The 16,800-nt window shown below is 40.1% G+C and overlaps 1 long non-coding RNA gene across 1 annotated transcript; it reads left to right on the forward strand.

The window, feature by feature from the left end:
- The first annotated feature begins 11,452 nt into the window (after positions 1 to 11,452).
- On the forward strand, positions 11,453 to 15,063 carry LOC129331315 (uncharacterized). Its single transcript, XR_008597115.1, has 2 exons — positions 11,453 to 11,859; positions 12,966 to 15,063. It is a non-coding gene; the product is annotated as an uncharacterized LOC129331315 (long non-coding RNA).
- The last annotated feature ends 1,737 nt before the right edge of the window (positions 15,064 to 16,800 follow it).

A 16,800-nucleotide genomic window follows, 5' to 3' on the forward strand; every position in this document is an offset into this window, starting at 1 on the left:
TCCTGCCTGTTAAACATTACAAGCTGCCTTATTCTGATTCAGACCATCAGTCCATCAAGGTCAGTGTTGTCTACTCAGATTTGCAGCAGGTCTCCAGGGTCTCAGGAAGAGGGTTTTTTTCCATCATCTACCTGATCTTTTTAACTGAAGTTAACAGGGAATGAACCTGGACCCCTCTGCATGCAAAATAGAATCTCTTCCACTGAGCCACAGCCTCACCCATGGAGGGAGAAGGAGGCAGATACCACACCACTATTAACAGAGGTTTCAGCCTGGCAGAAATTACATATTTCCTCCCTCGTGGTTAGTCTTAGGAAGTTAAAAGGTTCAAAGACATGCAAGTTCGTGCCCTTCATACATACCTGATGGGGAGAGTCCTGTTGTAAAGGCAGGGATACATCCAAAGGGAAAAAAACCTGCTGTGGAATCTCCAGCCAGGAGGTTGGCATGGGTGTATTCGCTGTGGCACCGGAGCTAAGGAGATTCCTGGTGTCTTTTCCCACCAAAAGCCTGGGCTGAGGTAACATGCCAATTCCAGCTACAGAACATATAGCATTATCCTATCATGTGTTAGTCAATGATGCAGATTGAGGATGAGAAACGCACACTGTGACAAGTTGCATTATGGATAAGTAGAACTGGGTGCTTATCTCATGGCTTCCAAAATGTTTCATTTGTCTCTGAGATGTGGAGAGTTGGTCATCTAAAATATCTGTCACCTCTTGTTTCTCCAGATGTCTGTGTAACTGAAGAAAGGTTACAATGTTTGTCTGTGGCCAGAAGCTAGACACATATCTCGCCAGTCCACATGGCTAAATTATGAACCTGTGCCACAGCACCAATGTGTTCATTCTTGCCACTGTACCCTGGACTCATGCATTTATGGTGGTGGTCCCCATGTTGTGGAATGCACTTTCTGAGGGAATCAAGAAGGCACTCTCTGTTTTGGTCTTTTGGAAGCTCTGAAAGGCATATGTAATTGGATGATGTTGTTTTGGAGACATTTGGTAGTGGATAGTGTAACAAACTGTATGATTATGCTGGTTAATGTTGCTGGTTTAAGAAGTCATTGGGATATTTAGTTTTAAAATATTGATGAAAGCCATCATCACTGGAAAAAAGGTGACATAAAAGTGTCATAAATAAATATATATAGTTTGCATTTAGTTTAGCATATATACATTTAGTTTGCAGTTGGTATTTAGCAAGTAGCATTCATCTGCAATTGGTTTGCCCTATAATGCCTGCCCCAGAGAAAATGACTCCAGTGTTCATATTTGAGATGTTGTTCTAAACCATTCATTAGACGGGGTGAGTACCATCATTGGTATTGGGTTCACTCTTACAAGAGTGGGTAATTTTAAAAGACGCGAACATATTGAATAGCTATGGATGAGTGCTCCAACTTCATACCCTGCCCAGTGGAATATGCATACTAGACAAGCAGAAATACTTGATCCATTGCCTTTGAGCACGTATGACAGGGAAGAAAAATGCACAAGCATATATTAAAGGGGAAAAGCATCATCATAGCAAAGTGAATTTATAAACAGTCACAGCATAAGTCCACATCCATAGTGATGTACCAATAGAGTGCCTGGTTAATGTAGAAGCTTAGAGCCATGAGAATATCTATGAATAAAGAATGGAATCTCATTGTGGTATGTGTCTCCTCTCCCCACTCTATGGGTCACATCTTTGTGTGAATAGTATACCAGATCAGCTTCTGGAAACCCCTTTTTTATATAGTTCAAGGTTTGTGGTTTAAGGTAAATATAAAATTCTAAGGCGATTAATCACAGGGAGGGGTGAACTTTGTATGTAATTCATGTCCTTCCAAGTTCTCTACATACCAGTGGCAAGATTTAAAGCTAGGCTGATTTTTTTTGAAATGGCAAAATCAGCTCTATGTAATAACATACCATGCTGACTCATGTACTGACATGTTGCAAAATTAAGCTGCTGCCCATAAAGTTGCAACGATGAATTCAAGTTATTTATTTTAAATTGTGAAGATGAATCCTATATTATCTTATTTACTCATTAAATAGGATGGCACAGGATGTTGTAGGCAATGGGAGACTGTCATCGGTAGAAAAAAATCTTTTAAGTGGTGTATGTATAAAGTGCCATCAAGCTGCAGTTGATCCATGACAACTCCATAGGGTTTTCAATGGAAGAGATGAACAGAGATGGTTTGCCAATGCTTGCATCTATATAGCAACCCTGGACTTCTGTGGTGGTCTCCCATACAAGTACTTCTAACCAGGGATGACCCTGCATATCTTTTGAGATCTGACAAAGTCAGGCCAGCCTGGGCTTTACAGGTCAGGGTTTAAAAGATATACTAATCTATTATCACTGCTATACGTGGTCTCAACAGTGTGGGAAGATGTTGTGTGTGGCCTTTGAACCAATTATCATCTGGATTCCCAAGAACACCTGGAGGTTTCCAGGCCTCTAATTCTTGTTCCAACTGGCAGAAAGTACTAGGGAGTCACTGCAGAGTGTGATGATAGATCAAGTCCCAAAACATCACACTTTAACATCTGAATCATGATGATGATGATGATGATGATGGGGGTGGGGGTAGCAGAATAACCATTGCATGAAAGGCATGGGCAAGGATCCAAAGAGGTACTTTAGGCATGCCCAAGGGCTTGGGTGTGCCCAGGCAGATTTTTGATGTTTTCTCTTTCAACAGTAGACAGCTATGCTGTACCATAAACTGCTTTTGAAATCCCTATCTGTTTCCCAAACAGTTCACAATATGGCAGGCAGAAGGGGAGACAAGTTTCCTTTGAGTGTCCAAAACTCATTGCACCATTCTTTTGGATCCCAGTCATCTGCCATTCACCAACCCTAAACTCAAGCACAAATGAACTCACATCACAGGCTGTCAAGCAGCTTATCACAGGAGTCAAACAAGATCTCCTGGAAGCCAGCAGGACAGAGAGGAAAGCCAGGGGCATTAGGGGCAGTGAAAAGATTATTGCCAATTGTTCAGTAATCATTGATATATCAGAAAAATGAAGTCAGAGCTTGGCCTTCATTCTTGATTCTGGTTTTTTCCCCTTAATATACTCCAAAAATAACATAGATAACATTTATTTTGGTGTTACAGTTTATGTCAAAAACGGTAGTCTTTTAAGAGGCCATGTTATTCCTTAATTGTCTATCCAAACAACCTTAGTGCACATTTTTGTAATTAAGTACAATTACTTTGAACTGCAGTACAAAATTGCTACTATTGCAAATTAATCTCTTTTACAATAATTTAGTTCTTCTTCAAAAGAAAATTTTCTCTGGTAGAAAAAATTGTATCAGTCTAGAAGGAAAACTCTTATGCACAGTGGATTTGACTCAGTTGTATTGTTTTCTTGCCTGGGCCAACATTTCCCTAATAAAGAGCTGGAAGGGATCCCAAGGGGCATCTATTTCAACCCACTGCGCAATGCAGGGAATTCATGGTTATGTCCCCCCTCACCTCCCCTGTTGAACCCTGCTCTGTGCCCAGAGGAAACTCCAGGATACTTGGCCAATCTGGTCCAGAGCAAAATTCCTTCCAAAGTGGTAATTAGCATATTTAGGTGGCCATCTAGCCTCTTCTTAAATACTTGCAAGGAAGGAAAACCCACCACTTTCCAAAGAAGCCTGTTCCACTGAACAACCACTCTGTCAGTAGAGCCTTTTCGGTCCCGGCCCCAACCTCGTGGAACTCTCTGTCTGAGGACACCCGGGCCCATCAGGATCTTCTATAATTTCGACGGGCCTGTAAGATGGAGATGTTCCACCAGGCATATGGTTGAGGCCAGCATGAGATCCTCACTGAGCCTCCTACCAGCCTCCCACTAAGTGTGGGGTTATACAGTGTCCACCGGCCGACTGCCCAACATATGGGTACAGCACGGGGCTATGTAGTGCCCATTCATTGCTGACCCACATATGGGTTGCAGTACATTATCTGTCCGCTTCCCTCCTCCTGTATGTTGATGGGTAGGAATCTGGAATTGACCCCATTTTGGGACAATTATTATCTGTTTGTTGATTTTATGATGAACTGTTGTTTTATGGTTTTAATATTTGTATTATATTTTATAATCTGTTGTACCTCACCCTGAGCCTGCTTGTGGGATGGGCGAGTTAGAAATGTAATAATAATAATAATAATAATAATAATAATAATAATAATAATAATAATAATAATAATAATAATAATAATAATAAAGAAAGTGATCTCAGAATTGCACTGTAAACCAGTGAGGAGGACCTCAGGTCCATTATCATCCTTTTTTCTGCTTATCATCCTTAATTGCAAATTGGCTCCTTAGCATGGCATTATCTTCTCTCTCTATTACTTTTATTAATAATATGTAGCTAGAGAGACACAATAAAACAATACAAATAGTGCTTGAATCAAGTAATGTGGACTCAAATGTCAACTATAATCTTTTTGTGTGTGAGAACCTTCAGCATCGGAAAGAATCTTTAAATAATCTTTTAATAATTAAACACGACCATCCTGGCTTATCTTTAATTAATGAAGAACGAAAACTTAAAGACTTTTTAGAACCCAAGGATATTGCTCTACAATTGTATTACAAACCCTTTTTTAATTGTTTCACTTTGAAACTATTTATCTTTCTTCCTTCTGATGATCCCTTCTGAGTACCTTAACACTGTCACCACAATCACCAGCTTTATTGATGTTATTACTTTGGAAATGCTTTGGGATTGCTTAGAACATCAGGTTCAACAATTATATAACCACTAGTTGTTTTCTTAAATCAAATCCATATTGATGTCCAATTGCCCTAATTTTATGAGAGACAAAGCAATTAAAATAAGTCTTTTATTTGATTCTGTGTTTATAGAAACCAGAAGATAACACTTAACTGTGATTGAACCAGGATACAAAGCCAAAGGATTCTGTTGTTGCTCTTAAACCCAAAAAACTATCATTTGATGAATCATAGGATGTGTTTGCAACCAATGGCAACTAGATTTGGCAATCCTACAGCACAACAGAATACAACTTTTCAAATTTCCCCCCTTTCAGCAGAAAGTGATGTCTTATGGCTAGACATGGGCACAAACCAAAAAAAATTAACAATCCGGAGGATCATGGTTCGGTGCAGACTGGGCCTGGCGGGCACGGGGAGGGGTCAGGGGGTCTCGCCACTCGCTGGCGGCACCCCCCATGTGCCCGCCCGCCAGGCCAAAGTGGAGCGCCTTGGTATTCCCACCGAGGGCAGGAACGTGGTTGAGGCTGGTGGCAGCCGAGCCTGGTGGGCTTCCATTGGGGTTTCCAGGGCGACAGAAGGAGGGCAAACAGAGCTCAGGCATTCCCCTGGCTCCATTGCCAGGGGAATAGATTGCTGGATTCCCGAACCGAGGCCGAACACTACGATCCAGTCCTCTCCCGACCGCTGGATCGTTGGCCATGGACAACCATGATCCGCTGGGTCAGGATCACGCGATCGCCATTTTCGTGGGTTTTTGACGTTCGAAATGTGGTTCATGCCCATCTCTACTTATGGCCCCACGTGAAAGTTGGTAGGTAGATCCATCCCTTGCTCTCCCATAAATATTGGTGAGATATATCTTTAATGTATCATCACCAGCATTGTCTTTTTACTCACCCAGAGGATTGTGTTGAAACAAGCCATGACACATAAAAAGGGATGATATAAAAAAGATGCAGATTATAGTTGCTCCTGATGGAGTGCTTAGATGAACAATGCATCTAATCAAAGACAGAGGAATATCTATTTCACAGCTTTTTGCTGTAAATTGCTTTTATATAGCCCAGACCAAAGCTTTTGCCATTTTATTCTTATTTTGGAATGGAAATTGCAAAAATGTGTTTTAAGCATTATGATTTGTTCTTTATAATATTCAGTTATAGCTCACAGAAAGCAGGGCATTGTATGTCGATCTTCAGGTTCCACAATACCCTTTGTAAATGTCACTCTTATTGAATAATCAGATTATTGGCGCCAACCTTTACAAATGGATTTTAACAGCCTGATTCTGTGCTGAGGAAGAGACACATAAAATCAACTACCAGGACCTAATGCTGGTGCAAGAGATAAATCCCTCCTGTGCAATCGTGCAGCTAGCTCTGTCCCTGCCGTTTTCACACTCTGTAGATCTGGAAACTGGAGCCGTGGACAAGGAAGAGAGAACTTTTAACAAAACTAAAAAAAAGCCCCAGGTTTGCAGAAAAAGCTGAAATCCTTAAAAAAAACCAAACCACTGGGGGTTACCCCTCACAATAATAGAATCAGCACCTGATGCTTTAAGGAAAAAATGTCCTCTGACCTCAGAGGCTATTGCTATGCAACCACAACAGTATTGCCAGCCTTCGAACTTTTGTTTCTGGCCATTTTCATATGGCCATAAATTTAGCACTAAACTAGCGCCACCTCCCACTGAATTCTCACCTCATTCCAGTTTGTCACATTTTCTCCATTCTCCTCCAAATCCACTTTGTGATTCTTCATGTCGGTATTATCAGCTTCCATGTAAACGCCCTGGAATGGGTGTGAACAATTTCTAACGCGAAAGCACCCACTTCCCAAGTTACCCATCCCACCTTTTAAATTTTCTTTATAGTTAATACAAATTTTCCCGCCCAAGACTCCCACAAGCCACTGTGCACTCCACCAGAAAGCCCCCCCCCCGCCATTTTTTAAAGGGAATATGTATTGCGCAATTGTGATGTACTGTTAGGAAAGAACAACTGTATAATCCCGCAGATTATACAGATATGTTTCTTACCTGAAAAATTTCCCATGTAGTGTTCCTCATTCAAATTTGGCAAAAATTTGGTTCAACCAATATTTTCAGCAGTTCATGGGCGGGAAAACTGCTGCCTATCATAAGGAACTTTGAGGATGGGTGAACGCAAATTTGGTATTACAAAAATGCGATATAGCGCAAAAGTGTGCAAAAATAACAAAAAAAAAATAAAGTGGACTGGAATGTGCTTTCACGTGCAGCGTCACAAGTACTTTGACTGCCCCCTCTTGCACTTCTGCCTGTGAAATGTGAACTTGTGGAAGCGCAACAAGTCATAAAAAGATGGGAGAATCTGTTCTGATGGCAATATCGCAGGAAATAATTCATGGCGCCAAACTGACAGAATAAATGGCTGTGTGAAAAACGGCCTCTGTCAGTAAAAGACAGGGGGGAGGGGGAGGGAAGCAGGTGACTTCCTATCATCCGACTTTCCTGACTCACCCAGGCCTAGCTGCTTGGTACTGTTCACCAGCAGCTACTCCACAAAAGCCAGTGTGCTGTAATGGTTGGAGTTTCAAACTAGAATCTGGAAGACTCAGGTTCAAATCACCCCTCAAATCACCCAAGGATGACCTTGGGCCAGGCACACACTCTCAGCCTAAACTACTTCACAATGTTGTAAAGATAAAATGGAGGAAAATAATGTAAGCTTTTTTGAGTCCCCATTGTGGACAAAGGAGTGTTATAAATGAAATACATAAATATAGCTGAGGCTGGGAGGTAGATAAAAGATAGGTTGGTTGGAGAAGGAAGCAGGGGAAACTGAGGATATGAGGGCTGCCAGGGGGGAAGAAAGAGGGATAGTATGGGGAGGGGGATACAGGAGAAAGTGTCCCTCCACATATCCTAGTAGGTTCACCACTATACAACTGGCTCCTGCATCCAATACTGTGCAACTGGGCCAGAGCTTTCTCAGGGAGAGACTGCCAGGAAGGAGAAAAAGAGGGAAAGCTGAAGACAGGAGATTAGATAAGGATAGGCTGACTGATGGGTAGGAAGGAAAACAGGGAAGGAGGGAGACGCTATGGGACTTTCAGTTAAGGGGACAATGATATGTCCCACCAAAAGTTCTTGCAGGTCCCCTGCTTGTATTTTATCATGCTATGAACAAATAAAGAAATACAGACAAATGAAACACTGTTAAAAGCAAGATTTCAAAAAGACTAGCATGTTAACACCAAGAATCAGGGGTTTTATTCAAACTAAACTGCAAAACCAGATGGAGTTACAAATACTCTTTTGTAGCCAGAGGGCTAGTAGGAACTTAGGGAGAGGACATTGTTTTCTTTTAAATTTGGCAATGGGAGAAAATGATTTCTGTAGCTATTGGAAATGGGATAGAATCAAGAGGAAAGTGGCATACCATGCAATCCTAAACAGAGTTGCACCTTCTACTTCAGTTGACATAGAAGATTGTAACTCTGCTTAGGATGGCATTGTAAATCACTAAGAACAGTGTTACCACCTTTAGGATTAACTGATTAGCTCATATTTTTGTAGAACTGACAGCAAAAATATAGCAATGGGTCTATACTGCCAGTGTTCCTTCCAGCAAATCCAGGATAATGAAAAAGAACAGTACATGGTTAAATGTGGATTTAACAGCTCAGTCCTCTTGGTATGCCATAGGGTTGCTTTCCTTTTATGAATGTAATGAGTTCCTTGCTGTAGGACAGTAAGAAAAGAATGTGCACACACTGTAACATTCATGTGGCTTAAAGGTCCCGGGGCAAGCAACTGTTTGAGTACGTTTATATTCTTTTGCTGGGAGGAACATTACAAAGGCAATGCAGTGGGCCCAAATACCTCCCTTGTGCCAAACAGGCAGCTACTTTGGAGGACAGCTTTTTACCCATCATAAATCAATTCAAGGGGAAAGGAATAAAAAGCCTTCAAGTAATTACTGTCTAGCTATTTGGTGTCTAGTTTTACAGCGGGCAGTTTCAAGAGAGTGGCCCTGAGTTTTCTTATATGCAATGTGATGCCCCAAGCCTGAAGACAATGTAAATAATTTGATTTCATTTACTGCAGCAATTCAGAGGCTGAGAGAGACAAGGGTTCGAGACCACACAGGCTCCCCTCCCCGCAGAGTAAGCTGTGGAATGTGCTTGGAGAGAGATGGATGGATAAGAATGTTTCTGTCTTGACATCCTTCTTTCAACAAAGGTTGTGTGCACTGCAGGAGCAGTTTTGTGATGTCTGGGCACTTCATTTCACCTCCTCAAAACTTTAGGATGGTCTTGCTATCGACCTTTTTACATTGGCACTGGCAATTGCAGAAATGGTTTTAGGCAGACTTACTTGAGTAGATACGTATTTAGATGTTAAAAGCTAAAGATAGAATTTACATTTAAAGACTGTCATCCAGACTAGCCCCAGCCAATCTGGCTACAGCTATTGTTTCTATGTAGTTCTAAGAATCGAGCCAGCAAGAAAATACTGAGGAGCACTCTTTGATTTCAGGTAACAAAATCAAAAAGAGTCCAGTAGCACCTTTAAGACTAACCAATTTTATTGTAGCATAAGCTTTCAAGAATTAAGTTCTCTTCGTCAGATGCCTGATCAAAACTGGGCCGATACAGAAGAGGAGGGGGGGAGAGAGAGAGAGAGGAAAGAAGGGGACATAAATCACAAGGGGACAGAATGCAATTAGCATGGAGGCAATCAAAACATTCCTTTGCTTGGAAATGTAAACATCTCCTTTTGGTGTGCAGTCAGTTTGCCGTATTAGTTTGTAGCAGTGAAAGTATCCAATTCCTATGTAGTATAAGCCTTCGATAACCACAGCTCTCCCTGCCAGCTGCATCTGACAAAGAGAACTGTGGTCCCCGAAAGCCCACACCAGGCGTCACTGGGCTCCCCCAGATCACGCCTCTGTAAAGAGAATCTGTTACCTGTGATAATGTGATAACCATTCATAGTCTCTATTCAGTCCCAGCTTGACAGAGTCAAATTTGCATATGAATTCCAATTCAGCAGCCTCCCGTTGGATTTTGTTTTTGAAAGGTTTCTGTTGAACCACAGCGACCTTTAAGTCTTTGGTGGAATGTCCTGGTAGATTGAAGTGTTCTCCCACTGGTTTTTGGACGTTTCCATTTCTAATGTCAGATTTGTGTCCATTTATTCTTTTGTGTAGAGGTTGGCTGGTTTGTCCAATGTACAGAGCAGAAGGATATTGTTGGCACATGAGGGTATATATCAGATTGGAGGATGAGCAGCTGTAAGAGCCAGAGACAGTGTAGTTGATGCCATTGGGTCCTGTAATTGTATTCCCTGGGTAGATATAGGGGCAGAGCTGGCATCTGGGTCTGTTGCAGGGCCTGGTACCTGTGCTGGTGACTCTGCTGGCCGATTCATGATTGTAAGTGAGAAGTCGTTTAAGATTGGGGGGTAACAAAATGTTTCCAAGCCAGTGTGATGTAGTGGCTAGAGTGGCAGGGCTGGGGAGGGTCAGGTTCAAGTCCCTAGTCATCCCTGAAGCTCAGTAAGTTACATTGGGCAAGTCATTGCCTATTGGCCTAACCTACCTCATAGGGTTGTTGCAAGGATAAAAAGAGGAATGGTCTGTTTATGCCTCAATGGACTCATTGGAGGAAGAGTAGAATATAAATGCCCTAGACAGACATTAGAGAAAAGATGGTATACAAATATGATAGTGAGAACTTCAAGTCTCATCAGAAAAGTTTTGCACTTACTGGTTGTGCAAGGGATTGATCATACCTAGCAATCCTTCTTCAAGCCCAACCCATCAGCCAAAGCAGGTTGGGAGCCAAGCCAGGAAAATTCAAACGAAATGTACACTGCATATTCTTGACAGAAGGTAGAATTTTTAACTAATAACTTTCCATACATTTGAATTAGTTAGTTAAATCCTGTATTGCCTTTGCAGAAAGACGGAAAAATAATATATTTACAGTTTTTTATCATCCTGTCTCAATAACATCACAATAAATCCTCTCATTTCACAACACCCCTATAAGGTAGGTTCAATGTCATTTGCTCATGGTCATTTGGTTGTCTTAGCAGCCAATCGGGACTTTGAACTTTGCCATTTAAATTCAAGCTAAACATTCCTGGCAATATTGATAGGTATTTGTGGCTTTTATGATAAGCCTATATAATTATAGCATAGAGCTTTTTGTGTCCATCAATGTAAAGAAGGCATCACACAATCACACAAGACTAACAGAGCAATCCTAAGCAGAGTTACTCCAGTCTAAGCCCATTGATTTCAATGGACTTAGACTGGAGTAACCTTTCTTAGAATTGCACTGTAAGGGAGCATTGTCACAGATAAATGGATGAGAAACCAACACAGCAACATTAGGATTTCTGTATCCCTGCCAAGCTCAGGATGAAGAATCCAATAAAAGATCCCCACTTCACTAGAGACAGATAGCTTGCTTTTGCAGATTCTCATAGTATTTTTGTAAAGTGCTACCCCTTCTGTGGGTTTGGCTTTACTTTAAAAGGGATGGATTGTAGAGAATAGGTGAGGTTTGCTATCAGATATGCAGTGGTGTACTTATCCCTAGAGGGTGAGGCTCTGAGTGGGTGGAACCAGGTATAGAGATTCCATTCCCTATTGGCTGTGTTATTTAGGTAAGTGGAGCCGTCCTGATGCATAACACGAATAAAGACTCAAACTGATGGACACCACCTTAAATGGGCAGACCTTTACTTCTTTATCTATGCTGCTTGTTGTTTTTTATATCCGTTTTAAATTAGTAGTCAGATTTTATTTTATTCTTCTAGTACTCAAACAATTTGTTTTCTGTCCTTCCAACTTTCCTACCAACAAAGGCAAGATAAGTTTAATCAAAGGCTGTTTGCTTCCTTCTGTTTTTAATTCTGTTTTCATTCGATGGCAACTTTTGCTAAACAAAATCTTTCTTTCTTTCTTTCTTTCTTTCTTTCTTGCTTGCTTGCTTGCTTGCTTGCTTGCTTGCTTGCTTGCTTGCTTGCTTGCTTGCTTGCTTGCTTGCTTGCTTGCTTGCTTGCTTGCTTATCAAGCTGCTTGAACCCTGGAACTATGCATAGCTGAAGAACATGCAGGTGAGTGAATACTGGTCCTGTTATATTGTTGTTTTAACCTAAAGGTTCACTAATACTTAAGCAGAAGGAGTGGTTGGGAATTACATTACTGCAAACACAAGACTGGAACTAATACTTTACGGCTGTGAACCTATACATACTTAACTGGGAACAAGCCCTGTTTAAAAACATTGGGTGATTTCCAAGTAAATCTATATTGGCTGCAATAGGAAAGAAGGAGCTGATATGCTACAGAAGGAACAGTGAACAGAAGATTTTAAAACAACTGTCTTTTGCTATTCTGTGCAGTAATATTTTAATTAGTGAAGCAGCTCATGTATTTATAGTACTACTGTGGATGTACACCACTGTATCCAAATACCAAATATGAGCAGTAGTGATACAAGTGTAGAGTGACAAGTATCTTATTTGAGCAATTGTCCATCCCCACCCCCACCCCTTTGAGGTGCAGCAACAACTGTTGCTGTTAAGCGATTTGCTCCTGAGGCCTCTGGATTTGATGCTTGAGAAAGATTTCCAGTGCATCCCAGCTACTAATTAAAGGACAGCACACGAAGCGTAATTTGAAAATGCCCAGGATTCTGTAGAGTATTAACCATTGTGAAAACAAATGGGAACTTTTTCATTATTATCTGATCGGCAATGGTGCAGCCGGTGAGCACTGTATCTTACAAAATGCCTGGATTTTAAATCCATATTCACTTACCTAAAAGTAGCTTGAATTTGGATAGTGCTCAACTACAGTTTGCATTGATACTGTAATATGGCTTGGTGAAAGAAGACTCTTCTTTCCGTGGGAGAGTCTTCTTTCACACTATCTTCCTTATGTGTCTATATGGTATTCCCATGATGAAGAATGGGAAGAGGCTCTCTCAGACTATTCTTAATGCTTTAGGAACTTGGTCTTTCACTAATCTGCCTAAAAACCTTCAAGGGTATGTTGAATGATTGCTCTGGACTCATTGAAGAGTCCACCCAAATCATGTTCCATCTCCATGTTCTTCAGCTGAAAGAGGTCATTGCAGAAAACTAACAGTCACCAATTTCGAAGGAAAAGCTTACATTCTCATGGTATGATTTAATATATTATGTTTTGCCATGTGCAGTCATTCATTTCCATGAAAAAAGGAATACCAGAAAGGGAGGATCATTCAGCAACTGGCTTCTCCTCCGATTTCTACATATTCAAGGTAATGTTTGCTTGCACGCGAGTACACATAAGATCTCTAAACACAATCTAGACTTTGCAAATTGATGCTATGGATCAAACGGATGCTATGGATTGTGTGTAAGGACATGTTTGCTATACAAACAACACCTTGAATATATGGAAGTAGGGGTTGAGTTAATGGGTGTAACCCCAATCCCCTCTTCTATGTTGAATTCTTTGTAGAAATAATTGGTTTTCAGGAAAAACAAAGGCAACAACATGCCTCCATTAGGTACTGGAGTCAGTTTGTCCTCATAAGGGCTGAAGTTTTCAGAGGTACAATATACTGTCTTGTGTATCTAATATCAAGTAAGATCTTGGTTCAGGGAACCCTTTTTGGTTTTGTACAGTTTTTTCAAGTGTTTGGTTTCTTATAGAAATAATCATTTCAGTGAAATATTACCTTCATTTATAGCCCAGTAACAGCTTAATAGCTTTCAAAAGGAAACAGTCTTGATTTTCAACAGAAAGCATTAGCTCTATCTGTAAGTCTGTTGTATACAGCTACACTAATATCCACAGAAGTACAGTCAGTGGATTACGGATTTGAATTTGTTTCATTTACTCTTTAAGTCTTCCTGGGAAAAATTATAAATATTTTTCAGGACACTGATTTGAAGTTCACAGTAGTAGAATCTGATTTGATCTTTAGTTGAAGGCTTATTAGACAATAATTCTTTGCAGCTAGAAATAATGTAAGTTGAATACAGAGGCCCAATTAAAGACTGCCAACAAATAGTACATAAAAATTAAAATTACTATTTCCTATTTCTTTTTACTTTGGATATTGGCTCTTTTCATAGAGAACTCTTTGTGGACATTAGATTCTTTCAAACATTGAAATTTACATATCAGGTGGACACTGAGTTTCTGAAGTCTTTAGCCTGGTTTTCTTTACACATTCCATGCAGTCAGGAAACCTGGCTTTGCAAAGGGTTAACATAATGGGAGGTGAGAGAGAGCTGATCTCACCTACTACCCGTAGGAACATGTTCATAATGAAAAGGCATTTCAAAGGAGGCATGTTTGCATGGAGGAATTTCAGCAGACAGGTTCCTGCTCAGACCTTTTGTTCTCCAAAAGTTTCCAAAAACCTCCAGACAAGTCTTAACATACCCAAGGGAGAGGCCTCATAAGAGCAGGTTTGTACTTTAAAATAAAAGCCTTCAAGCATTTTGAAGTCCTACCTCAGCACTTGTGCGGTTTAGTAACTCAGAGTTGAAGAACCATCTTTCATGATATGATATCTCATGATCTCTGCAGGGGAAATCCAACCCACTTCTACCTAAACCATTTCACTAAACATCTTTTGCAAATCATTTTTGCAAACCATTATTACTCTGAAATAAGTCCCACTGATTTAATGAGATATATTTCCAAATAAATGTGTTTTGTTCCTTAATGATTTTACTGTTTAAGAAGGTCTTTGGTAAAAGATTTACATGGGACAAAACAGGTAAATAGAAACTTGGCCCCATTTTTAGGCACTGGAAAAAGGAATGTCCTTGGAGACATTAAAATACTTTTATTTGAGTATCTCAAGAGCCATGGATAAAGAAGAAATCACTTGAGATTCAGGGAGAAATTTGTAATCTGCTGTAGGATGTTGGGTAACTGTTTAATTTCAGTATGCCTCAGTATACCTCCTATAAAATGGGACTTATAGGACTCCTACACTTCATAGGCAAACTGGGAATTATAAAAGGCTACTGAAAACCATCGGCAATAGTAAGGTCAATTTCCTTTATGTAAAATGAAAGTCATTATTTTTCACAGGGATTTGTATGAGACTAATTGTAAATCATTTTAATGTGCCCTTTTATCTCTTCCTTTCTTCTTCATTGTTCTTTTCTTTATAATATTTAAAAAATCTCTTCAATTGCACCTTTAGATGAAAGCTGCTCTGTAACATCTGAGAGGGAATGTTAAATAAAAGTTAATTCAACATGCTGTGAAATAAAGGAAACTCATCCTTCAACAAAATGTGAAAATGATGGTTTTGGTTCTTTGAAATCCTTTTGAATAGCATCATTTTAAATTTCATTGTATGAGTGAACTTCCATATCTATGATGGCTTTTTGAAAGTCCTTTGTTATGCAGTTTCTTCTCTTGATTACTCTCCTTATACACTGTAAGGTCTTTGTTTTTTTGTTTATTTCCACAGGTTCTAGTATGATGGGAACTCCATTGTCACTGGGTGCTGTAGGCATAGCCACAAAACAAAAGCAATGTTAAAAGGGACCCGCCACACCAGTTGACTTGTTTTTAACAACTTGTGGGGGGGAGGGCAATAATTGCTTTCTTGTGTTGTTTTCTAGTTATCAGTACATCTATCCAGTGTTATGTTCTTTGTATGAACTCATTTGCACGCACACACATGTACACACACACACATGCACACACTCGTCTCTTCAGTGCAGCAGCCATTGTGCAACAGAATTCTCGTGCAGTACTTTGGCAGCTTACTGAAAATCCAGCAGCAGCTGGATCTATCATATGCTGGACTTTGGCTTTCCACACAGATCCCGAACTACTATGATTAGAAAGATCATAGGACAATCAGAAACAGCAGTCCTCTGAATTCATTCTAAGAAAAAGGTGTTTCTTGCATTATAAACCAATACATTCTCCTTTGGGGCTTGTATTTACCAAGTGTTATCTACAGTTGTTCATCCATTTCCAAAATCTGGGTTCTGTCTATTGAATTTTTATAAACATGAGCCTATATGCAAGGATGGGAAAGGTTTGATCCACTATATTATGTGATAAGTGTAACAAATGAAATCTCATGGTTTCCTATACATAATAATCATATATATAAACATAAATGTAGCATGTTGACAGTCCTTTGTGCCTTTGACAATTTCTTTCCTGCTGATAGATGGCAAAAAGGTGATTCTATAACAGAAGAAAACTGAGGAGAAAAAAATCCTCCTCAATTTCCTTTGTACTAAAATAAAAAATAGTCTAGTGGTGAAATGACTTGCAGTAGAAAAGAAAATGCCAAAGCACAGAGTAGATTGAATACACAGCGGTTCATGAGGGCCCACACAAAGATTGTCTTTAAAGTTCCTTGTCTCTTTTTATACATTTCACCTGAACTTCTCAGCTGTGTCTGCTGTGTTTTTTTCTCCTGACATGTGCTGTTGTCAGAATCTCCAAGTATTCTGAAAGAAAGATCCATGGGTTCTGTTGTCCTTCATTCCACCGGAGTCTGTCTCATAACTAATCAGATTTCAGTGGAGTGAAGCACAAGAGACATGGAGTTGAATCAGCTGAAAAAGAGGAACTCCATCACTCTGACCCAGTGGAGAAAAGCATTCGAAGGAAGTATACTGGATAAGTGAGCTGTCCTAGCAAAAACCGAAGGTGGGGGGATGACAGCAATCGGAAAAGTAGCAGCCAGTGGGCATTTTAATGTTCTGATTGTGCTTAGCAAACATTTGGATAAAACCATTTTGAAAATGTACTTAAATTATGCTTGATGTGTAAAGTTTGTTGCTTTCATTTGGAGACAAACTCGATAAAGGACTGCAAGCTGCTTCCTTGGGAACTTAATTACTTCATTAGGAGAAAATTATCAAGGAGTTTGAAGTTTAAATTTGTCTTTTCTGTGATCAGTTATCCAGGATGGGCCTGTTTGTTTTCTTGTGCTCTCACAATGCGGGTGGGGGTGGTGCTCAAACAAACTAAGCCTTACCTTTGTAATAGGCAGGCAAGAGATCACCTGC

This window comes from Eublepharis macularius, chromosome 5 (genome assembly GCF_028583425.1).
Source record: "Eublepharis macularius isolate TG4126 chromosome 5, MPM_Emac_v1.0, whole genome shotgun sequence".
In the NCBI taxonomy this organism is placed as follows: domain Eukaryota; kingdom Metazoa; phylum Chordata; class Lepidosauria; order Squamata; family Eublepharidae; genus Eublepharis; species Eublepharis macularius.